The 25830-nt window shown below is 32.4% G+C and overlaps 1 long non-coding RNA gene across 2 annotated transcripts in view; it reads right to left on the bottom strand.

Annotated features, from left to right (window-relative positions):
- Positions 1-2185: 2185 nt before the first annotated feature.
- LOC129221615 (uncharacterized) overlaps positions 2186-25830 on the bottom strand; it is a 36020-nt gene continuing 12375 nt past the window's right edge. Inside the window, exons 1-4 of one of the 2 annotated variants that reach the window (XR_008580531.1) lie at positions 20134-20148; positions 12706-12775; positions 9370-9505; positions 2186-2295 (exon numbers count right to left, since the gene is read on the bottom strand). This is a non-coding gene — a long non-coding RNA (uncharacterized LOC129221615). Of the gene's footprint in view, positions 2296-9369; positions 9506-12705; positions 12776-20133; positions 20149-25830 lie in introns of those variants that run through there. The other variant, XR_008580532.1, reaches the window with a different exon arrangement.

The raw sequence follows: 25830 nt of genomic DNA, 5'->3' as shown, positions 1-25830 counted from the left end.
AATTGAAAGGTTCATGCCAATAACATGACATGAAAAATTCATTGACTGTTAGAGATTGATTAAGAGACGCCTTGGAGAGAGTAGCAAATAGGTTGATACAAAAAATAATTGAAACATATTGTTTTGCCTCAAAGAACGAACAAACAGCTCTTTTGTAATACCCGACTGCAATTAAAAAGGCGAGTGCAATACTCGACGTTGTACGAATTGTATAGTACAATTTTTTTTTATCCTTCTATGAATAACGTTTTTGTATTATGTGAGGTACAAATGTAAAATCACACATAGACACAAATGTCACGACAAAACGCACCAGAATTTATTCTATGACTATCAAAGGGCATTTTTTGGTTGCCTGCAAATCTATACACACAATTATGTGCAGACATCAAGAAAAAAATTAATCCAAACTCGTTTAGGGTTAATTAAAACACACATATTTATGTTGAAATTTGAATGTTAAATTTTTCAAGGAGACAATATTTTCTTTTCATAGCATAAGGAAGTAAACGTTGCATGTCCTAATGTAGTCCAAATATTTTTTCGGATAATCCAAATTTTCAGTAAACCGAGGTGGTGCGAGCCCAATTACCTTGGATTTTCGAGACTCTACTGTAAAATAATTTGCACCAGCTAAATAAAAGAATGAAATATCTTCTTTCTCTTTTGATATTCAATCATATAGTCATAGAAATGAATTATCTGGTATTGAATGTTACTCTTGTCAGTCTTACGGTTACGCATGCACAACGTGACAGAAATGTCAACAAATGCCGGAAATGTAAGGAAACTGGTAATAATGTAGAGAAAAAAAACAGTACAAAATGAAAATATTGTTCGAATTGAACCAAAAATTTATGACGTGAAAATGGCTGCGTCAGAACAACTTACTGTGTGTTTTGAATCAATTCTTTACTTTCGTAATACTTTTTGGTTTCTTATCTTTTTCTACATGGATCAGAAGAATCAAAAGACTTTGAAGAATCTTTTCAAAAGAATGAAGAACAAAAAAATCATGCATACGAACGAAAATTTCTGTCACTTACTAAGCTCAGAAGCACTTTATACGTTACGGCGTTCGTTTGTTTTACCTTTTTCATCCGCCATTACCCAATTGCTGCAGCGTCCCCTATAGTTTGTTGGAATTGCGAATGAAGACTAAGCAGATTTTAATCACTGCATTATCTCTCTTCCAGGTTAGGTTTACCAAGAGCCGCTATATAAATACCCTCACTATAAAGCAATGACACTGAAGAAACTTGATGCTTCAGAGAATCCTTCATTCAAAATTTTCACCACAATTACTATTAATATTACTGTTGTATGGCACCAAACTTTTGTAACAATGGGTTTTTGGGTTTTATATTTAATCATTTAATAGGAAAATTGCACGAAATTTACTGTTTTTTTTTTTTTTTTTGCCCATAACTTTTTTTTCTAAAGAACAGATGTAGTCGAACAAAGTAAAGGGAATTAAGTTGAGCCATCCCCTATTCATTAAAAAAAGAATCATCAAAATTGGTTCACTTGTTGAACCGCTGTAAGCAGACAAAAAAAAAAAAAAAAAAAAAAAAAAAACCTTCATACGTACTGAACTAATAGCCACCTCCTTTTTGAATTCGGTTAAAAGTTGATGCATATTTTGTCAGTTAACATTTAATCCTTTAATATTCAGAGTAATACACATTTTCTATACGCCAAAATATCCTCTGGTGGCGATTTTGGTCTACTGTGTACGCCCATGATATATGGCAATGAATCGCTTAATACACCACTCGCTAGAGACCTCTAAAAACCTCACCTTATTTTATAACCACCCTGTATATAGTAAGATTTCACTCTTTTAAAGACATATTTACGAGACATTTGGCAAGCCTACTTACTAAAAGTCTGTTTTTCTTTTCTTTTTTTTTAAATTTCATTATTTACGGACAAATTGTGCTGAAATTATGCTAGCTATCATATCCTGAAAATCTAAATGTTCTACTTGTAGGAGTAGTTGAAAACCAATAATAATGGCGAATAACAATATGAGGCATAAATTACTTTGAAAATGCCTCTTTCAAGCACTATTCTACAAATTTATGAATGTAGCTTGCTCTTCTTCATGAGAATAATACCCTTTATGATCACTATAAAAGGTTGAGACAAAATATTTTAAACTCTCATAAATGAAGTCATGATACCACATTGAATAGAAAATTTTATTTCACTTTTTGAAAAAATTTTCAGAAACAATGTTCACCCGTTGAAGCTATTGTATTTTTCCAAAATGCTGGCAGGCTCGATGAAATTCTGAAAGAAAAAAAAAAGCAACTACACATTGTAAAACGATTAGACGATTACTTTATTTTTTTTAATGGTTTAATATGCTTCACATCAACAATGGAATATATGTTTTAGTGGTTTTAATGCCTTTCCGGTAGTTGGGATTATTACAATTGTGTACAAAAAGAGCTTCATTGCCTTACGCATGCGTACAAAAATGATAGTAATACAACCTGCTTTTTTTTTACAGTGCATTGTAGCAAAAAAAAAAAAAAAAAAACGCTCTATGGTAGTACAATGATGAAAGTATTAAGTGAAGATATGGTTTTCAGTGGCGTGCAGATCAATATTTTTTAGGGGACTAGTTGGTTACGGTAAATTACGATACACAAAAGTAAAAAGATTTATAGATATATTATCTTCCCTATTATTATTAACTTCAGTGTTATGCTTCAAAGTTGATGAGCAACATTGCTCACTAAGATGAAAATCTATTCGAGTTTTCCCAAAAGTTTTCAACTGAGTAATGGCTTGATAGTGTCCTTGGGTTTTCTCGTGACGAATCGTTGCCTTGTGGAAATTGCTCATATCTGAAAATCCATTGTCATTCCAGACGCCTTTTTCCTTTTCAAAAAGGACGCAGGGCCAGCAAAATATTTTTTTTCTTGACTTACAAACAGTCAGCCATTTAAGAGTCTCAAAGTAATCTTTCTTAAAATGCCGATTGTAATTTTTTAGCTTCGCAGATATTGCTAGGTCAGGAGTAGGCCTGCTCTGCGAAATTATTTGAGCTTTCTCTTGGTCAAATCAAAGCTCCGAACGAACGGTTTGCGAGAACGTCCAGCAGGCTGCAATTCTCTTCCGAGCTCCAGGGCAGTCTGTGCTGTTGCGCATGCTCCTCAACTACGTCCAGTTGGGGACTTGTTTTTTCGACCGAGTCCCCTTCCATTACAAAAGAAAAACACAATGGACGCATTAAAATAACTTTGACTAGTGAATTTGTTGTTTCCTGAAACTCACATAGAAACCTGTACACTAGGTACGGAAACAAAAATTTATCCGTTGGTTTAAAAAATGCATGAAATAATCAAATAAGCTTTCGAGCTAACGCCAAGGATCTAACAAAGCTATATGAGATCTGGGGAACAGGTTCTTAAGAGCTAGTCCCCTGGACAAGTCCATTTAAGACGTCGCACGCAGGGGAGAAAGGGAGGGAGGGGCAGTAAAAGAAGTAGCGCTCTCTAATAAACTTGTTTTTCTGCTCACGTTTTTTCTTAATAAATTATTCTGCAAGGTAATTTTTTTGAAGGGGAAAATATTTAAGGGACCAGCCTAGTCCCTCTGGTACATGGGCGGCACGCCACTGATGGTTTTCCTCATACCAATGATTATAATGCTAAATGCCAAAGTACTGAAAAGTCTAGAATGGAGTGAAAATAATTGCACGCTAGTTCACGTTACGGATTTGTGATTTGATCAAATTGTCACTTTGAGCAAGTCACACGATTTTATGGGAATGAGAGGAAACGACTACAGCTTTCTTAACGATTACTGACATCTTGCTTGATCGTCCGTAGCTATTCTGCTGTCATTAAGATTACAATGTTACCATCATCTTACTACTATTATATATAGTACAGTAAATATAGGCCAAAAAATTGCCAAACCCAAACATCTAAAAAAAGAAAAAAAAAAAGAAACCTGTTGTAAATTACTTCTTACCCTTCCTGCAAAAAGGGGTAAGAAGTCCCAGCACTTTTCCCGTTTGGTTTCGGAAAAAAGGGTAGAGGGCGAAATAATCCTCTTTTCAAATAAAAATAATTTCTGTTACTTAAAAAAAATACTGAAAAGTCGCAGAAATCACACTCTATAATTGCGAAATAATAAACTCTCATAGAAAAAAATGCTAATTAACCGGGGTGCACAGGGGGGGGGGGGGTCCATGACACAGATTGCGTCATTGGAATTTTTAAGACAGTTTTTTCATTTTTCCAAGGGGTATTTCTATCTTTTTTGAGAACTTTTATTCTGGATGGGTACTCCGTCACACTTCAGGGGTGCGCCATCGCTTTGGGGAGGGGGGGGGGGCATGAATTTGCAGTTTAAAAGCATGATTGCAGTGAAGTTCATGAAAAAATTTCACTGATTTTAAACTTTTCCGAAGCACAAAATGCCACACAATAATATAGTGATGTCAGAAGGATAATTCTAAAAGATCAAAGCTAGCTCAGTCACCAATTTAGTTGTGATTGGAGTTATTAAACTGTTTAGAGCGCTAGGGTGATATCAAAACAAAATCCCTGTGCAGCATAAAAGAAAGTCCAAATTGACTGAAGTTCAACTTTTGAATAATCTTTTGCCATTACCGTAAAGAGGGATAAACCATCCACGCCACCATCACAAAACAAACAGCTAGTGTCAAATATGTTTTAGATGGAAGTTACCTTCTCGATCATGTTTTTTTTTTTTTTTGGTAATCTGCAAGCTTCAAGGAAATGTGCCACAATGCAGTGTATATGTCACTTGTAAGTACGGGAAAGCTAGTGTCATTTTTGATGGGTACAGAGAATGAGAAAGCACCACAGAAATATCTCCGTCCTATTACAACAGCCAAGCCATCCGCTCTAGAAGACTTTCTTCGCCTCATATCTTGTTCTTGCTCTGAGGGGTTCATTGGAGAAATGAATTTTTGATCAGTCTGAAAGTGGACTCAAGTGCTCAACTATATGCGCAAACTGTGATAGACATAGATGCAACAATAACGATTTTGCCGAGGATCTAGATAGCAAAAAAAAAATCTTGATAACAAAGACTTTTTTGTTACAAGCTTAGGAGAAATCATTTGAAAACTTCAGTTCTGATGGAGATTTTATCTCAATCTGATGACGTATTTGAGGCATGCATGTTATAAAGCAAACTAAAAATTTTGCTGTTAAGTACCGCAAAAAAGCAATATAGTAAAAGGAAAAAAAACGATTAAGCATATTTTTTCTGACCATTTAATCAAATGTGCCATCAGAGTGTGTGTGTGGGGGGGGGTAATCTTTAAGTATATTATTTCGTTTTGGAAGGTGAGATACAGTTCTTGTGGGGGCGGACAGTCCTGATTTAATGCATTTTAAATTTACATGAAATAATACTTCTACTTGAAATGGAAAGAAGGGGGGTTGATTGGCGTATTAGTTTATTTCGGGGGGGGGGGTTGTAACTTTGGGAGGAGGGGTACCATCGCCCTTGCAGGAAGAACATACTTGATTACTAATTTTCACTCTGCATAAAACAATATTTCCACTTGAAATGTATTTAGGGGAGACGAGGGTAGGGGGCTCTGCAGCATTAGTGGGTTGCGTCATCCCCCTTGGGGGGTAAACACATTTATTTTCATGCTTTTAAATTTAGTATGACATAATATTCCCTCTTGAAATTTACTCTAAAAATTCCGAAAAATTGCTCAAAACAGCAATTTTTAGATGCCCCCCCATTCCGAAACCCGACTTTTTACATGTTCTTATTGGAAGGGCAATAAACAATTTGCAACAGGTTTAAACTTTTTTTTTTTTTTTGAATGTTTGGATCCGACCCTTATTTTTACTGTACTAATGTGCGAAAGTTTGTATGGATGTATTTATGTATGGATGGATGTTTGTTACTCTTTTCACGCAAAACTTTCAATTGAACAGTTTTGATAGCCACTTTGGATGTCAATATATTTTAGAAAATCGATATTTAAGCTCTGTACCTGTAACCCATTAAAAACAAGTATTTTACAATGGAATCACGAAGCCATGAGCTTTTGAATTATTTTTGTTCAGATTTTATAACAACTTAAGATCCAGGAAAAATTTTTCCCCATCACGTTTTTTCACAAGTTAATGCGCATGCTACACAAAGTCTAACGAGCTCAAATTCACAAAAATAGTTGAGTATTTTAAAGGCCAAACGTACTTCAAGCGCCTAAAATTTCATGCTTCCAGTGTGATAAAATTTTCTGTAAACTTGGTCTAAATATGGCAAAATTTGTCACAAAAAGCTGATCCGCCATTTTATATCACATTTTTCGGAGATCCTATAGATCAGCGGTTCCCAACCTTTTACCCTAAGCGAACCCCTTCCAAACTCCGAAAGAAGTTGGCGAATCCCTTGGGTACTAGGTAATAAGTAAGAAAAAAAAAAAAAAAAAAGCTCGCACTAACACACATAGACGATAAAATTTGGGAGATTTTTTTTTTAATCGTTTGATGATGCTTGCAAAATATAGAATCAAAAATATTGCTACGAACTAAAATGATCACCAAAAAAATGAATGCACAAGAAATTCACCAAAAAATAAACACAGTGATAATTCTGCGTTGAGCTTCAATCAACTTTTTTAAAAAAAAATTGAAAATGGGATATTTGTGGAACAAAGAGGCCAAAAATTTAGGTGAAATTTTCTGACACAAGGGTACATTTATCTCTACTACACTAAATCAGAAATCAAATAAATAATGATATCTTTAAATTACTTTTCAGGGAACTGTCTCAGATTAAGTAAATGAACTTTTTTCTTACAGTAAAATGAGAAAGAGCTGTGGGTTCAATTCTTCTTTAAAAGGACTACGAGCCTAGCTGTTTGATAAAGATATATTGCGTGCATTAATCGTTTGATTGCTGAAAAATTTTCTTGTAATTATGCTATAAGTGCGGAGTAAAATGCGTTTGTTGAAAAATAAAAGAAGCGTCTATGTTCAAAATAGGCATTTACTCTAATTTTTACACAAAAGGTAATTTTTGACGAAACAAATACTTTTTTGCTCTTTTTTCCACAAAAGACATTTTCTTCCCAAATTTCATAAATTCCTTATTTACATAGAGTGAAAATTAAGTTGCATAGTTAAATTCTGCTGATTTTTTTTTCCTACTGCGTAAACTTCACAATGCAAAACTTTCACCCACGAAAACTTTTTATAGTAATTAATTTTTTATACTTCCTGTGGCATTTTTGGGTTGCTAGCTATTCTTCCCCTTTTTCGACAATAAAGCTCGAAGTAAATTGTAGAATATGCAGTGTGAAAATTATAGCAACAAACAACAGTGTGATCTCACTTCTATACATTTTTGACTCAACACAAGAGCAGAGCGATAGCTCTTCCTCGGACTCAAATTTATGCTAAAGAAACTAAACAAGAACACATTTTAGACGCTCGCATATGCTCTACGTAACTTTTTAATCAAGTTTAATCATTTTTTCCGATCAAAAGCTTCTGAGGAAGCGAACGCTTTCAAATTATTTCATCTGAAGACGTATCCATAAGTAGAGCTTTTTCAGCATGGCTTCAGGGCTGTCAATTCACAATGGAAACGCTAAACGCGGCGCTTTGAAATGACAGATTAAATTATTTAAACGTAAAATATGTCAGGAAGTACGCAAATATATTAATGATAAGAGTACCGGATGTGCGAGAGACAAATAAAAAAGGAGCAAAATTTGCTTGAAACCGCTTGAACATGAGACTTCATCATAAAGAAGGTAGTATGTTAAAACTCCGCCATTACAATATTTTTTTCGCGAACCCTTTGAAAACCTCTCGCGAGCCCCCCAGGGGTTCGCGAACCACCGGTTGGGAACCACTGCTATAGATCCTAAGAATTTGGATCTAAGAAGCTGAAAATTAGAATACATTAGTTTCAGAAGTATCTCTACACCTCTGTAAAATTTCATCGAAATCGGAGATGGTCGAGTGGGGACGATATGAAAAATATAGGTCAGTTGTTTGTGTGTGTGACGTGGAATGACTCAAAAACCTGTCTTATCTCTTAGCCAAATCGTTGGAGCATCGAACAAGTTTATGTTTCTGAGGTTACAATTTCTTTGCTTTAAGAAGTGTTGTACGCTATTTTTTCACTGTCTTCTTCACGTGAAAACAGGTTTTGAACTAACTAATAAGCTTAACTTACCATTAATCAACCATTAAATAAAAACCATTAAATCACCATAAAAGTACATTTATGACAATGTTAATTAAAAAAAAAAAGAATTATCTAATTTTGCAAGTTAGTTCTAAGTTAGATAATGAGAGACTTCTGAAAACAACATTTAGGGTCACATGTGAACAGTTTCCATACCCTTTTCGTAATATTAATATTAATGCAAGATATCATTAGTGTTTAAAACGTTTAAAAATAATAATAATTCTTTTCTATAATCAGTTTATGTATTTATTGTTGAGTATTATTGTTATGATTAAATGAGCATTTATTTATTTTTTTTATTCCTCACTTTTTAAATTATTTTTATTTGAAAATCACTGAATAAACAGTTTTTGTTTTAATAATCACAGAAAAAACAAAAATACAAGATATTTTCATTAAAAAATTGAAGTTTAAAACTATTTTTAAATACATTATCATACTTTTTACAAAACTTAAAAGCAATGCAAAATAATAATAATCCTTATACATAATAAAATATTCTTTGTGCGATGCATTATTTAGTATAATGTCGTCGAAGTTGATTCGTCGTGCCTCTCCTGTGAACACAACTGGCTACGAGTCCTTCAAATCTGACAGTAAACTAGTTTTTTGGGAAAAAACGCGTTCTTAATGACACAGTTAGTGTATAATTAAAATAGACACGATATAGGATGTGAATCCATCAATGCACTAGATATATACGTAAAATGTTTCAAACACATGATATTTTCTTTGAAAAATTAGGCTTGTTCTGCATTTTTTACTTGTGTTCATATGTGCCCCATGCTTGTTCGCAATGAGCCTCTATGGGGACAAGTGTTAACATTTGGAGACATTTTTTAAAAATACCATAAAGTAAAGAAATAAATTTTTCAAAAGTCTCAAAAAACTCCACGACACAAAGAAAAGACTATTCAATCTGGGGACATTTTTTTACGGAGAAATTGATAATATTCTTTTAAAAAAATATCGAAATGAAGAAATTGTTCACAAGTACCCACTAATCCCCTTCTAAGTACAAGACTATGATGATATACATTGTATGATTGATTCATATCTAATTTTTCCATTCGCTGCATTCGGGATAAAAAAAAATAACTTGATTAATCAACGGAAATAATAGTTTGATATAAATTTTTAAAATCTTACTTTTTTTATTCATAGCATCTACATTGCTGCTTGAGGACCCCGTGACAGTATCCTCCACTATATCCATTGTTTCGACAGTGGTCGTGGCACTTTTGTTTATTAAAATAGCATCCAAAAGCCTCAACACCAACAGAAGCTGCGGAAGAAACAAGATTGCAAATGGGCATTTAAAATCGAAGAAGAATGTGAGGCAAAGTAAAATAGCGGGTCAAAGTGAAATGGTGGAATAGATACTCTGTTTTTAGCGCCACCTATCCGGTAGTGTGGACAACTCCTTATCAAGGAAATAATTGTTCAAGGAATAATCAGGATAAAGTCAGGAAAAAGTTATCTGTGAATATTAAAGAACTTAATAATGCAAGCAATTAAATTATTTTCATTACAATACGAGTAAAATGGTAAAGTTCTTGTAAGTAACAATTTAAACATTAATTGAGATCTTCTAAAGTTCGGAGCAATCTTTATTTAAAGTTATATTATGCTTTTTTTTTTTAGTTTAAATGTTTGTTCGATTATTTAAGTGCACGCGGGGCAAAGTGGATGGGATAAAGTGAAATTGTTCATTTCGTTTATATACTTACTTAATGATTTATTAAACCACTTACATATTTATTTTTAAATAATTCATTTACATTCTTTCATTTAATAATTTAATTTTTTATTCATAAACATAAAAATGTTCTTATTTAATCGCTATTTTATTCACTCATTTATTTTTTGCGCTTATTAACTATTTTTTTTTAATTTGTATTTTTTATTGATTACTTTATTTCATTTATTCATTCAATAGATTATTTAGGCTGATCCAAATATTTTTAATAATCGAATAAAAATCGAAATAAAAATATTGCATTCGAAAAATATTTTCTTTTTCACTTTGCCCCAAGAAAAAAAAGTTATCAATGGTGATCTCGCCACATATATATTGACGAAAGTAACTGAACGACATTCATTAGCGAGAGAGAACAAAAACTAACTTTATTTTCAAACATGGGCGTCAGCACTAGCGATTCGAATATCATAACAGTTTCCACTCAATATGAAAACAAAAAGTAATATACATAAATTATCGCGGTTACAGTGAGATTCCCACTTTTTTTAAGGTACAAATTTACTGTCAAAAATAAAAATAATGCAAGTTTTGTAATAAAATACATTGTTTTTTCTCTGTGTTATGTAATTTTCAAAACAAATTTCATTTTGAAAAATGAAAGTTATCTCCACCATTTCACTTTACTCCAAATTTCCCTACTTAATTTTAATTTTACAAGAGTTATACTTAGTCAAAATTTAACCTGGTTAGAAAACGTTGAAAACTTATTCAAAATTAGATTGATATATTGGTTTTAACTTTCTAATTTCCTGTTAAACAGGAATAGTTTATCTCTAAATCAGATACGGAATGGTTACAAACAGATTTCATCAAACTTCTCCCCGGATATATTTATTACATGTGTAACAGAAAAATACAGAAGTAAATTAAAGGGAATGGTTGTGTTTTAGGGCCTACGTTCCTGCAAAAGTTAAAGAAAAACGAAAATAGCTTAAAAGAAGGCTTACGCATGCTTAAAAGATCACTAAAAGTAAAAAAAATAGTAAAAAATAAATCAAAGAGTTAAATAAAATACCCATTGAATGAACAGTCCGAATCGAACAAACTTTTTTTTTTTTGATCTGAAGATCTCGCCAATTAAACTTCATTCCTCTAGTTTACTTTTTGTTTTCAACAATTATTCGTGAAATTATGAAGAAACCGAAAAAACTTAGCCTTAGTGACTGGAAACTTAAGGCCAATATATGTCCCACACGATCAGACAAATTTGATTAACTGAAACAAAAATTTTGTTGAAAAATGAATTTTTTTAGATGAGGAATAAAGATTTTTTTTTTTTTTGGATTTATCTACCATAAGGATTTTTCTTTCTTTTTTTGTTTTTAATTGATGAATTCAAAAACTTTTAACGTTAACAACAACACGGGAAAAAAAAACTTTTTTAGCCTCCAAAACTTGGGGAGATTTGAATATATTCTTAATTTTTTTTTCAATAAATATAAAAAACTTATTAATAAAAATCGAAATATTACGTGTCGTAGACTTAGCATGACGCAAGTCAGACACAAATATGTCTTAATCAGAAAGAAATGAATTCAAAGCGCAAATGTTTTTACTAGGGTTATGAAATCGGACTCCGACTCCTTGAATTTTAGTTCCTTCAACTCCAAAGCGAAATCATCTACCCAACAACCAGTCCAACTGTGACTCCACGATTCCGAATCTGACTCTTTTGCTTTGGTAGAAAAAGACGTGGGAGGAAATGTCCGACTATGAATTTTTGAATTTTAAACTATTTGAAGCACGACCCCGATTTCGACTCTTTTACTACAAAATCAGTCCGCCTCTGACTACACGACTACAATTTTAACTCAGCATTCTGAAGGTTTAAGTTATTCATTTTATTTTTATCAGCGGAAAATAAAGGGAAATTTGGAGTGCTTTATTTTTTACCATAAAGAAAGATTTGTTTAGATGATTTTATTTTTGACCAAAAATATTTATCATTTAAGGAAACATTTGTTTTTTATTAATTTATTTTCTAAATTTATACTTACTTTTTCAAATTTTGGTAGCAGGGGAAAAATAATACTCAAGGCACTTTATTTTCACCCCCAAAGAAATAGCATTTTGTTTAAAAATGCTATTTTGTTTGTTTCTTAAAGAAATAGCATTTTGTTTTGACAAAATGACTTTTACAAATTCATTTTGCTGTAATTCTAAATTTCACTTTTTTTTGTCATAATTTATACTTTTAGCTATTTAAGAGAATATTGATCAGATACTAGAAGAGGCGATATCGATGTACGGGAAAGAAGGCTCGTTTAGTTCCGAACGGAACTTCTCGTTTAAACATCACATACAAACTTTTGCTGGTGCTGAACCTCAAAATACACTCAAAAGTCGCAAGAAAAAATAATAAATACAAAACCAGAAGCTAGTATTGTTTTCTTAAAATTTTGTGAACTTAGATTGAAGAAAAATGCTTATTAACAACATAAAAGTCTGTATTTAGTAAACGTTTGCAGCCAAATTTTATGCGCTAAAGCTATAACGAATACATTCAACGCACCATAAGAGGTAATCAGCACGCAAACAATCGAATAATTGACCTGAAAGTCGTACAAAAAAAACATGAATACAAAACTCAAAGCTCATTTTTTCCTTAAAAATTTGTGAGGTCACATTGAAGAAGAAATGCTTTTTAGCAGTATAAAAGCCTTTAGCAGACGTTTGGGACCATATTTTAAGCGATAAAGCTATAACGAACCAATACAACATACCATAAGAGGCAATGAGCACACACGCCACCAAAAAGACGTAAATAGCTTTCATACTGCCTGCAGAGTGAACCTAAAATATAAAATCGAACTTTGAAAAATCATAAATTATTAAAAATAAAACTTAATGACCTTTTGTGTTTGATATTGGGTGCATTTAAAAACACTTTCTTCGTAAGAAATCTTCATATTTTTTTTTCTCTTGGATGAAAAAATTTCAATTAATAGGAATGAAACAATCGAAAGCCATAGTGATTATTTCTGGAAAGACTAATTTTTGTATGGATGAAATAGAAGATGGATAAAAGTTTGACGTTTTGGGAAGCAAAAAAAAAGAAAAAAGAAAGAAAGAAAGAAAGAACTTATTTAAATAACATTAAAAAAATCCAATAACATTTTTTTTCAAAAATGCTTAATTTATTTTTAAATTACACGCCGTTTACTATGCTCGACGTGAGTAATATTTTGAAAAAAATGTGAAAGAATATTTAACATTCTCCAAATTATGGAAGTGAAAATGTTGACAAATTCGAAATATATGCATAGTTATGTCAAAAAACGTTAGTCCTAAATTATCTGCAGCTCGGATTCGTATTAAAAGAAAGTACTCAACTGTGGATATGCATCTGAAATATATCTGGGAGGCAGAGAAGAGATAAAGTTTGTATCAACCGTTATTATATCATAGTTATTAACAAAGTCACAACCTAGTTGAAGGAGAAAGGAGAGAAAAATGGGAAAAAAGACTGAAACATTTTTTTTTTTTTGATAGGTTTTGTGAAACATGATAATCTTTACTTCCTTTTACAAAAAAAGAAGTATTGTATTCGCGAAAAAAATTTCACTCAAAAATAGACCTTAATTTCCATTTTACTCACCCCCGAATGAATATTGAGTTTTTTTTTTCGACTCGACCACACGTGGATAAGTGCCTAAGAACGTATAGACACGCGAAATATCCATAATGATGATTCCCGAGTTAATTACAACGAATTTTCTCGTGACGTCTGTATGTACGTATGTATGTATGTGCGTATGTGCATATGTGCGTATGTATGTCGCATAAATCGAGAACGGTAAGTCCTAGAAAGTTGAAATTTGGTACGTAGACTCCTAGTTGTGGTCTAGTTGTGCACCTCCCCTTTTGGTTGCATTCGGGTGTTTATAAAGGGGCCTTTTGCCCCTTTTTAAAGGGGGAATTATTGTTAATTTCGATGTAAACTCAAGTGGTGTTATAATTTGGCGGACACTTGGCGATATATTGCCAGTCTTTTAGTCGCCAAGTTTTGTCGTCAACTTGGTGACAAATTTGGCGTTTTTTTAAAAAATTTGTTTGATATTTATAGAGTATCTATTGAAACACATTAACATTGCTAGTAATGGGGAAATGACATTAAATTGGAGTAAAAGGAAGTCATGTGATGTCCACATCAGCTCGTTTATCATAGATTTAAATTGTGTCCCAAATTAACACAAGATTTGTTGCCGTAAACGTTTGCCAGCCATAAAAAAGAACAATTTGTCAGTTGAGAGTTTAAAGTTAGTAAAAGTGGAGTGTTATATGCTACCACACAGCCAAAAAATCAATTCAATTACTGAATAAGGCATTTCCAGGTCGTGTACTCCCTCGTTTCGGTAATCAGAATATGCACCCTCGATCGTGTGATTTTACTTTATGTGATTTCTTCTTATGAGGTTACTTAAAATCAAAGTTCAATGTCAACAAGCTCACAACGAAATTCTTCGAAGTAAAATGCCGAATAGAGCAATTTTAGGCCCTTGAATGCGTGTTCGTACACATAATTTTGTTGCAAGGAAGGGGATTCTTCCTTAGCTACACCATTGCTTCGGCATCATCCTCCCAATATAATTGCCCTATTACATTCTGTTTTCGTTTCCATTTTGTTACGTGCCAGTTAAATTACGGATTCGATGATGCATCATGAGAATAAAATAAAACTTACTCGTGCCTTAAACGCGGGTCAAGACTTCTAGAATTTTCAAGGGTAGGGTATTTTTCATTCAAAGAACTACCGAAAAAAATCGTTTACTATTCCATGCAAATTGATAATTTTTCATTGAATTTCTATAGCTACACCGAAGCACGATGTCGTGATTCGAGTGAAAAAAAAAAAAAAAACAACATGTCACTGCAAATCGCATAAATTGTGATTCTATATTAACTTCTCCACGTAACTCGACACATAACCTCTAGAAATGTCTTTTTTTTACTTCTAATTTTAGTGATGGGAAGTGCGTAAAATGTGTCATTGGTTAAACATAGTGCACAAAAAAAAAAAAAAAAAAAAAAAAAAAAAAAAAAAAAAAACGTTGTTATGGACAATTTCTTGATCTGCCGCAATTGCGTTTAAGTTTCGACTACTATATGCTGTTTTTAAAATTTTTTATCAAAATTCGTTACAAAATTCCTATAAAATATTTGAAGTGTGTGGTATAGCTTCTTCTTTTGCCACAAATGCGTAGAAGTTTTAGCAGTTTTGGGTGGTTTTTATCTTAATATTTAAAATAAATTTTATCAAAGCGTTAAAATTCTGTTTTCGCCATATTTATCTGAAATGACTGCAAATTGCCGAATATGATAAATTTTTAGATGCTTGGTGAACTTATTGCTAATAAATTTTGAAATTTGAAGTATGCTATTGGAAAACTATCTGCAGCTCTCTGTTGGCTTTGCGTTTAAGATCAACGTGAACGATCAAGAAATGACACCAAATCACTGGTTGATCTTTTTAGTGAAGAACAAATTTACTATTTCTTAACTAGCAGCAGTCAAGTGACCCGGCACTCCAGTAAAAACATAAAGTAAAAGAAAAGAAAACGGTGTCATTGATGGTGTTGGGGAAAAAATGAAGTAAAAAAACTGACTATTAGGTGTGCATTGTTCATGCGAACGAGCTAGCAATCTGACCGCTCATAAGTAAGATATACAAGCTACTAACTGAACCCAAGGATATTCTCGTCCAATCGGAGCCTATCTCATTGATGCGAAAACCTACTTATGCCACTACTCTAGGCTATTTCCGTCATGTGGCATAGGCGAAAGAAAAGGAAAACACTGAAAAATTGAGCATGGTCAAAACTACATGTTGCGTTACTGTCCCGACCAGACTGTGTGCTCCAGAGTTTCAAGACAGCAAACCAGGACCTATTGGCAGACTAAGTGACTCACTGCTTCCTACATTACTCTTTGCTCGCACTTTAGTACCCCGAACTTAAGAAAACCTTAAGATATCTCGCACTGTTCGTAATGTGAGTTTTTTTGCCCGTATACTTCACGGAGAAAAAAACGACAAGGGTATGCAAAGACAAATGAGTTACATAGCCAATTTTGAAAATTCCCAACAATGCAAACGCAGCAATGGCAATTAAAAAGGGAACCAGTTTAAAAGGCCGAAATTTTAGTGTTTTTCATGATTTTTCTTAACTGAAAAGAAATAATCAGAATTTCTGGAAACTTGGAGGATATTTTTTTCATTTTTTGAAGTAATACACCTTGTAATTTTTTGAATTCATTTCCAACAGCATTAGTGGAGTTAAAAGCTGCTGTCCACGGGTGGTCGCCATCAGAGCTTATTGCTGGTGTGCATTACCGAAGCCACAATTTTCGCCTGTAATCATTGCCCTTTGTATTTCTCGTAAAGAATACATTTCCCTAAAATATGAACCTAACTGTGATCAAAAGATTTGAAAATTTGACGTTTTTGAAGTGTTTGATTACAATATTATGTTTTTCTACCATTTTTTCTACATTTCTTGCATTAAAAAAGTTTTATAAAAAATATCATCAAAGAGTTAAGTTCACATAGAGTATAATTAATTAAAGAATATGCACACAAATTTTCAGAACGATTGGTCAAAAACTCTTTGAGCTAGAATGCACATCAGTTGAAAAAAGTCGTTCCGAAAAAAACGCGTTTGAAAAAAAAAATGCTATGAACGTTTTCGAATCTCCACAGCCACTTTAAGTGCTCATAGCATCGGAACTAATTGGAATTTTTCACTCAAATTTGGCAACATATTCTTGAATAATTTTACTCTCATTTAAAATAATAAAAATAATAATAATAAAAGATGGATTTTTTGACCGATTTAAACTGGTTTCTCCCCTTAACTAAATCCAAGATATCAGAACATTGTTATGAAAATAAACTGAAGAAAGATGTCGTAATTCAAAAAGAGGAATGAAGTTTAACAAATTCGGGAATTTAAAATGATAAAACTAAATTTTAAGATTACGGAATACTACGATAGGTATGATTGGAATCTCAATTATTATCAGCGAACCTCCAATCACAGGGTACCTTTCGTCAGAAGAAACTGAAAAAAACATAGCATCCGAAACGAATTTAGAATCTTCATTTTGCTTTACAAGTTCTACGGGAGCTGTGACTAGAAATAGCTCTAAAATAATGACGGAAGTTGCAAATGGCAAAGATGCTTCCATTACAGCGAAGCTGTAATAGTAGTAAAAGCTCTGAAATGAATAGATTCAACTCGAAAAAGTCATTTATTGCCTGAAACAGTAGAGGAAAAAACACCTTTGTTGGAAAGGCGGGGGGAAAAAAACTTCGGGCAAGTTCTAGGATGCTTTTTCTTTTCTTTGAACGCGAAGCGAACAGAGCTACACAAAATTTTCTAATACTATATTTCAAATTTTAAAATTTTTAAGCAACATTCAGTTAATTCATAACACACCAAGCATCTAAAAACGCATGGCATGTGACAAACAGTATAACTATTTCTGATAAGTACGGCGAAAACAGTACTTTAACGTTTTGACGAAATTAATTTAAAATGTCGAAAAAAAGAAGAAATTGCAGCGACGTCTCCGCAATTATTACAAGTGAAGGATGTATACCACACATTTCAACTTTTTATAGGAGTTTAATGCATCCATTAGCACCTTTTCCGCACTACCAATCATCGAAAAAGAAAAATTAGATTTTTTCACTACACTGACAAAAATGAAGTTTTCAAAAATGAGTACATTCATGCTTTCAAATTTTCTTGAAACCTTTTGTTTCAAATATGAGTATCCATGTTTTCAAATAGTGTGCTGAATTATGTTATACTCAAAAATGAGTATATAATGCTCAGTTTTAAAATTATTACACATTCAAAAATGAGGACAAATACCTCAAATATGAGCACACTTGTTGATTTGAGTATTTGATGAGTATTCGAGTGTTTCAAATTTGAGTACCACGTAGTCGGAGCCATTTTGACTCGCGATATGCTCAAATTTGAGTACTTTTTCGTCATTTTTGAAATTGTTGTTTTTAGAGTGTAGTTTTGCTAAAAACATCAAAAAGCAGCATTTGGTCAAAACTTCAATGAGGCATATCAATACAGTAGCCCCTCGTTTTACGCGGGGGTACGGTTCCACAAAAATGCCGCGTAAATCGAAACCGCGTAAAATGGGACCTAATATTAGTGTTAAAATCTGGGTTTGGTACCTTAAGAAATAATATTCTTCATTCTAGTGATGACTAATTGTATAATAAGTTTAATGTGTACTCATATCGACTTTTATGCACAGCATGCATAAAGAAAACATAGATTAATTTCGTGTTCTGATTATAAATAGGAGCTGGCTATGATAGTCTTTTGGCAGTCGTTAGGATTTTTTCTCTGTAATTCTTTGCAGTGCATTTACGCATCTATGATCACTTGCGTCATTTCCATGATAGAATCTTCCTTCACTAACAAATCAGAAAGACCATTTCTATTGTCTAGGAATCGATCAAAACTTTCAATGTGTTTCGTTCAACGTTTTCAACGTTTCTGGTTGTGGCGTCATCGACGTCGGTATCCTCGTTGGTTTTGGCCCCCTTTGTCACTCTTAAACGCTCTTCTTTCAATGAGTTCTGAACCGTGTGAGTTTAATAACTTCTGGAAATAGCTCTGGAATCAATCGCATAAAATGTGTCCAGTGGCCCAAGCTCGATTATTGGCTCGCATACTGCAGTTTATTACATGTAATCTGCAATCTTTAGGAGTTTGGATTTTGAAAGAGGGGAAAATTTTATCTGTTGGCATTGCTGCATCCGCGTAAAACCGAATTTCTTCCACGTAAAATAAAATAAATGTGTCAAATATTAAGGGGGTCCGGGACACAAAAATCGTCAAATTTTGCATTTTTTTTTTATCATGTAAAAAATTACTCCGTGTTTTTCTGTTTAAGAGGAGGTTTGAATCTTGTTTCTATCTTAAATAGAACGAAAGATGTAATTATTTTTGTTTCATGCACCTAACTAATGTGTACTTAACTTTAAAACTTTAAACGCGTTTTTCTCCATGATGCAATTTTTCCCGATTTCTTGCATTCAAACTCTTATAAGTCAGGAACCGATAAAGATGAAGTAATGAAACTTGGAACATATCTTTTTCAAACAGTTTACTTTAAATTTTATTCGTCGAATTTGAAAAAAACGTTTACTGCAAAAATTACGATTTTTTTAAAAAAAAGTATCTTCGAATTTTTCGAAATTTTTCTTCAAATATTTTATATTTTTTATTGAATCAATATTTTTAAAATCGCCGAATAAAAATTAAAGCTTAGATATTTGCGTAATTCATTGAAAAAAAATTGAAAATTGTTTAAGAATATTTTGAGTTATAGCAATTTAAAGCAACCCCATTTTTTATAAAAAAACTAATTAAATTTAAATAAAAAATTTTCTTTTTTTCATATTTATGTTATGATTTTGCTTATTAAATAAATGGTGAATCAGTGCAAAAAATTTCAAAACTCTAAAGTATATAATAAAACAAATTTCAAAATGTGTCCCGGACCCCCCGCGTACAATCGAAACCGCGTAAATTAAGCCCGGTCAAAACATGCCATTCCGTGCCCATGATGCTAGCAGCATGATAGTCTTTGTCATCGCAAAGAGGGACAGTAATTTTTCCTCTTTGCGATGATTAGACACACTAAATGAGCATGATTAAGAAATTTCGCAATTTACTATTGTCAGGAGTTTAATCTGACTGCTTCAAGGCTGTTGGAAAAATCGCATGTCTTTCAACTGTCTCGCACACATCTAACTACAACTTTCTTAGCGTAAAAATATGAGAAAAGAAAAATACTTGAGATACAACAACTTTTTAAGATTTGAATTCGATTTTTTTAATGAATTAGTGAGAAGCAAAGGGATAGATATAACTGCTAAAATTAAAACTAATGAAATAAATAAAGATAACCAGTTCAAATAGTAGATGAACCTCCCATCTCTTTTGGTGCAAGAGATAGTACTAGTAACCCTGGTAGGTGTTGCTATGTAGCATGGTTTCGGAAAAGTTTTTCAATGAAAGCCTACGTTGGACCAGAACTCTAAACGCGTTTAATTCATAACTAGAAAATGTCCACTTACATCCCTTTGCTTCTCACTGCCTAAAATGAACACTTACCTTTTTAAATATCAGCAGTTGAACATCGTTTTAAGTTGTTTAAATATGCATTTTTATCTCTGTCTAAGATATTTACGCTGCAGATAACTTTTTTTTTATCAATTCAGGAAAATTAGCAACTGGACTTCCGATAAATGCAATCAGAAAAAAAATCAAAGGAATAGAACTATTTTTCCGAATGCTTTGAAATATAATCAATGAAAAAGCATGCTTTACCAAGAATGAAAGTTTTTTTTTTTTTTTTTTTTTTTTCAGCACTAACCAAATCAATGTATGGCGTAAAATCTCTAACTCGCACAGCTGTAAGTATTGACAGATATTAGCAAACGTTAGCTAAAATACTAACTATTAAGTATGCTGCCGTGGGCAAACAAAGGGCAGTAACTGCAAATTTTAAATTTTTTGTCATCTATTGTACGTTTGCTTTATTGTAATTTACAAGCTTGCTTATTTGGTTTCCGTAGGAAAGAAAAGCGCGAAAATAACGTTAAATTTCAACATTTTGCTATAGTGTGTAACCCTTAGAGCAGAAATTAGTAAATGAGGGGAGCAAGTCCAATCACTGGCTTATTAAAAGCGGACTCAAACACCCCAAGTCACGTGACGAATGGTTGGCGAGTTTGGCTTGAAACAAGCGAAAGACACCGGATTTCTTCCGATGCTTTGCTTTAAAAGCTATCACATGACTTGGGGTCTTGGCTTCACGAATTAAAGTCTTCACTCCCTCCATTTTACATCTTCTCAATGGTGTAACCTAAAACACGTTTCTTCAAATATCTCGAAAACTCAGTTCTGCAGATACTGCCATTTTCCAGTCCGCGGAAGTATATATTGACTCTGCCTGACTTTCCTTTTTCTTGTTTCAATATTAATTATTTTTTCCTTAAAGCCATGCATTCACCGTTACGCACATATGCCGCAACGAATCAAATTTTTTTTCTCTTTCACTTACAATGTACGATTACTTTACATGACAGGGGAAAACATCCAAACTCAAAGGGAAGAGTAGTACCAAGCATTTAAAATGATTTATTTTAATTACGTGCTATGGCTGTACTTGGTGGCTGTTGTCCCAGAATTTTTGGATCCTACCTTGTATAATTACTTTTATGCATAAGTATAGGTATATAATATTCAAATCGCAAAACTCACTTATGGTTTGAGAATTTGAAAAACCCACATGTTTTAAGAGAGAAGGAATCAGTTGAAGATGGTTGTAAGTGGTAACCAAACAAATTAACAAAGGCAGCTATTATTGCCAGGGATCCAATTTCCGAGAAAAGAAATGCAGGAGCCCTGCAGTCTTCAGAACTTATTTTAATGCTTAAGTGACCTGAATTCGATCAATGAGTGAACTAAACAGATTTGAGTGAAATAAACGAGGAAGTATGGGAGCTCAGCTCACATAACAAATAAGCCCTGATCAGCAAGAGTTGTTTATTTATATAATGAAGTCACATGGTCACTACAGGATCTTCTATAGTTACGTACAGTCATACAAAAAGACGAATTGACTGGGTCATCAAAAGCAGTTAGTTACACGTATATATTATAAGACAGTAAGATTTTAGTTGTTGCTGATAAAGTACACCATTATTATAGCTATTAGGCATTAATATAATCAGAATTTCAGTGAATGAAATTATTAGACAATTTCATTTTACATGCATGCCATGGTCACTTTCAAAAAATCATAAAACATTTTCTGGGAAAAAACATGGGATGCGGTGTATATCCACTTGTTAAGCATAAAACGGGTTTCAAATGAGCCAATTTTTAGATGTAAAAAAAAATGGGTTTTTTGAGTAATCTCACTTCAAAAATCGTTATGTTTTGAAAATTTTGAAAATTTCAAATTTCATTTCCAAGGCTGTATGAATCTAAGAATTATAATAAAATATACAATGAAACTATCATAAAAGGGCTTTAGACTGTCCATCTCCGTTTAGTAAAAAAAACTTTTTTTTCGCGGAGACAAATAATCATAAAATCAGTAAAAATGCAGTTTTTTTTCCACAAAAATATTTTTTTTTTCTTTATCAAAAAACCAAACTATTTTTTTTTAAACGATGTCTATAGGATATATGGGTCCTTATCTATTTTTAGAAAAAGAATTTTTCAAATTGGTTAAATACTTTGAAATGTTTGCTGGTGCAAAAGGAGTGTTTTGCTGGATTTTTTCGAAATGGCTGATTTTGGGCAGAATTTCATTAGGTGGTAAACTGAAGAATTTTTTTTTCTTGCAAAATCCTTTTGGGATACTTCATGTGTCCCTTAGTGCACCCCTACTGTAATTTTTTCAAAAAAAAAAAAAAACGGTGATTGTCATGTGGCAGGCCCTCCCTGATCTAAAATGGAAAGGCTCTTTGTATATGCCGCACAGTAATGCAGAACGAAAATACATGAAAGAAGTGAGTAAGGAAAGATGAAAAGTTTAAATACATGCTACGAAGTTAATTAAAACAGGTACCTAGGCACTTTAATTAAACCGCGATATTTCATTTTTGGTTTAAAGCAGCCGAAAGAACATGCACTTGTGCTGCCATCTGTTGCGGAAATAATAAAGAAGATGCATATTTTTGAGAAACAGTAAGCATTTCAAATTTTTCTCAAAAAAAAAAAAGTGTCTAACATTTCTTAAAATAAAAACGATAGCACAATTTATTGATCAAAGAAAACATTATGAACTTGCATCTAAGACAAATAAAAAAAGAGATAATTAAATTGACTGATTTACACTTAAATATCCCTTTAAAAAAGAAAAAAAAAAGATTTTCTGTGTCGCAAGGCACAGAAACGTAGAATAAAGGTTATGTTTAACATAATTTAAAAATTAACGTTTTTTAAACGTAAAGAATTTGCTCGTTCTTCTATCTCTTAGCATGGTTGGAATTCTGCATACTGTTTCAATTTTTCACCTACAAGAATTATTTGTAAATATTTTCCGATCTGACCTCAATTTTTGGTAAGTTTACTATACTTAAAAAAGTTATCATCATCTAGTTTCTAGTAACTAGAGGCTCCATTGCAGCCTTGAAATTTCCATATACTTTATTTTCGTGTCAATTTGTGCTTTATTTATGTTGGTTTTTCACTTTAATCATAAAGTAAAAGTGCTTAAAAGTAATTTATTTAAAAGAGTTGAATTAACGGAGGTTCGACATTCAAGCACTCATTTGAGTGCTGCTGCCCTCTGTCAATTCAAAACCTTAAAAAAACATCTGCAAGCATCCTAAGAGGATGTATGTAGACATTCTGATTGAACGTATCTAATGTTACTCCTACTAGACCTAAGTCATTGAAATTCGGTATACACTTTTTGTGGTCTATGAGTAGCTCATGCATGCTATCGCCTATATTATAGCAAATCCAAAAAATGTCGTATTCAAACGTATTTGGAATTACAATATCAAATTTCTAATTTAGTAGTTCTACGTTGATAAAAAAATTTTTTACGTTTGCCACACGATATAGCATGATATGTTTTAATTTGAAGGAAGCATTTTACGGTTTTAATGCTAAATTGATTTCGATCAATTAATTTAACACAGTACCAAATAACTTCAACAAGCATACTTGTAGGCAAGTATATGCAACAGAAAATCCGTTAGAAAATGAAGAGATTGAACTAAAATACGAGGAGTACAGAAATACTTTACTAACACACGAATAAAACTGCTAGGAAAAAAATTGACATTTAATGAGAAATAACTACTTGCCTGACGTATAATATATTCGGATATTCTTGGACAACATGGAAAAAATCTATAAAATCAAAAAGAAACCCCCCCGCGAACATTAATATTTTTTGTTGTCTTGTGCGAAACGCTTGCACAGTGTGCACGCGTCAGTTAATTGGTTTTTAATCCGACATTAATGGAAGGTTTCCTTTTTACTGGTAAAAACTTGCGTTTTAAAATTGATTACTCTAATAGTTTGTAAATATTCAGAATAAATTCGGGTGATAACTCGAACTTCAGGACAAAATCTGGACATTTTTAGAATCAGGAAAAACTTATCTGGACACAGTATCGGGAAAAGAAATTGGCAATGAACAAGAACTAATTAAGGAAATGTAGAGTCATTTCACGTCTACTGACCTATTTTTTCGATTCGTTCTAGCTCAATAATCTCCGAACTGGATACAATTTAATAGATGTGTAAGGATGTCTTGAAACTAACCTACGTAAATCCTAGTGGTGAAACGTTGTAGCTCAAGTTTGTCACCCTGCATCTTTTTTTTCGGAAACGCATTTAGAAAGAACTGTTTCTTTCCTATCAAAATAAGTTTTTTACAGGGGTTTTCTTTAAAATAAGGATAAAAAAAATGAGCTTGAAATGCTATCTGTCGTAATGAACTGCCCTAGTTAATCTAAGGTTCCGAAAATCATATCACACTAGAAGAGTGAAATTTCAAGCACTTTAAGTACTTTTGATTCTCAATACGTTTGAATATATAATGAATGAGCTTAAACTCACGAAAATACGTGAATGTATTAACAGCCAAACGTACTTTAAGCTTCTAAAATTTCAGGTTTCCAGTGTGATAAAATCTTCTGCAATTTTAGCCTAAACATGGCAAATTGTCCCAAAAATCTGATCCACTATTTTAGAGCACATTTTTGGAAGATCCTAGATCCTCAGAATTTGGATCTCAGTTGGAAATGTGCATAGGTTATCTTCAAAGGCATCTCTACACCACTTTAAAATCTGTTTAATACATTTTTTTTTCTGTTAGTCCGCGTTTAGTCAAAAAAGTCAGTATGATTTGGAAGATCAACGAGGAGTACTTACTGCGTAAGATATAGCATAATTAGTAGTAAAAAATAATTCCATAAAAAATGTTTTGTAGTAATTCTTCTACCGTTTACGTATTTGCTTTTGAAAAAAAATGGTTTAAATAATAACGTTGGGGGTAAATATGTTTCATCTTGTAATATCTCTCAGAAATAACCAATTTTGAGTACAAACACTAAACCTCATGCTTTACAAACGGGTTTTAGCTCTACATAATGTGTCAAAACAATTTTTTTACATTTCTAATTAGTTTATTTGAAACTAACTTCTGCAGATTTTTTTCATTCTTTGGGAATTTTTTCCGCTCTGTACAGAATTTTTAAGCTAATTCGCAACTAAGGCAATGAAAAGTTAAAATGTTATTATTGTCATTTTAAACTTGTCAGATTACAAATATGTTCATAAAAGACATCTAGTAATTTTCAATGAATTACTTAAAAATTAGTTTTTGCTATGAAAGATTCCATTTTACAGAATAATTTTTCGCTGTGCCAATTTAATTTGATGAAGTACATTTTATAATAATGAAGTCATATAGAAATATTTCATAACCTATAAACTTCAGTCTTATTGTGGGAAATTTCTATTTTTAAATTTAAATGCTTAATTTTTAAAATACTATGAATTCATTATTCACAGCTGTGTGTTTCACTACAGTTTACAAAAAATAAGTAAATAAATAAATAGAATAAAAACAGAAAAAAAAGAGTGAATAAATAAAACTATGCATAACGAAGTTCTAAAATGTTTCTGTCGTATACTATGGTATTAGTGTAATCCTCTTGAGTAAAGTAGGATCAGCTTCTGACACATTACTTTCATTTGATCTGATGCTGGGAGCAGGTGGGGTTCACTTTAATTGCTAATTTGTTAACAGCTGATTGATGACAGTTTAACAAT

Source organism: Uloborus diversus, chromosome 4, assembly GCF_026930045.1.
Source record: "Uloborus diversus isolate 005 chromosome 4, Udiv.v.3.1, whole genome shotgun sequence".
NCBI classification, from domain to species: Eukaryota; Metazoa; Arthropoda; class Arachnida; order Araneae; family Uloboridae; genus Uloborus; species Uloborus diversus.
Note: the sequence above shows the minus strand (reverse complement) of the source record. Positions and strands in the feature narration are given on the sequence as shown.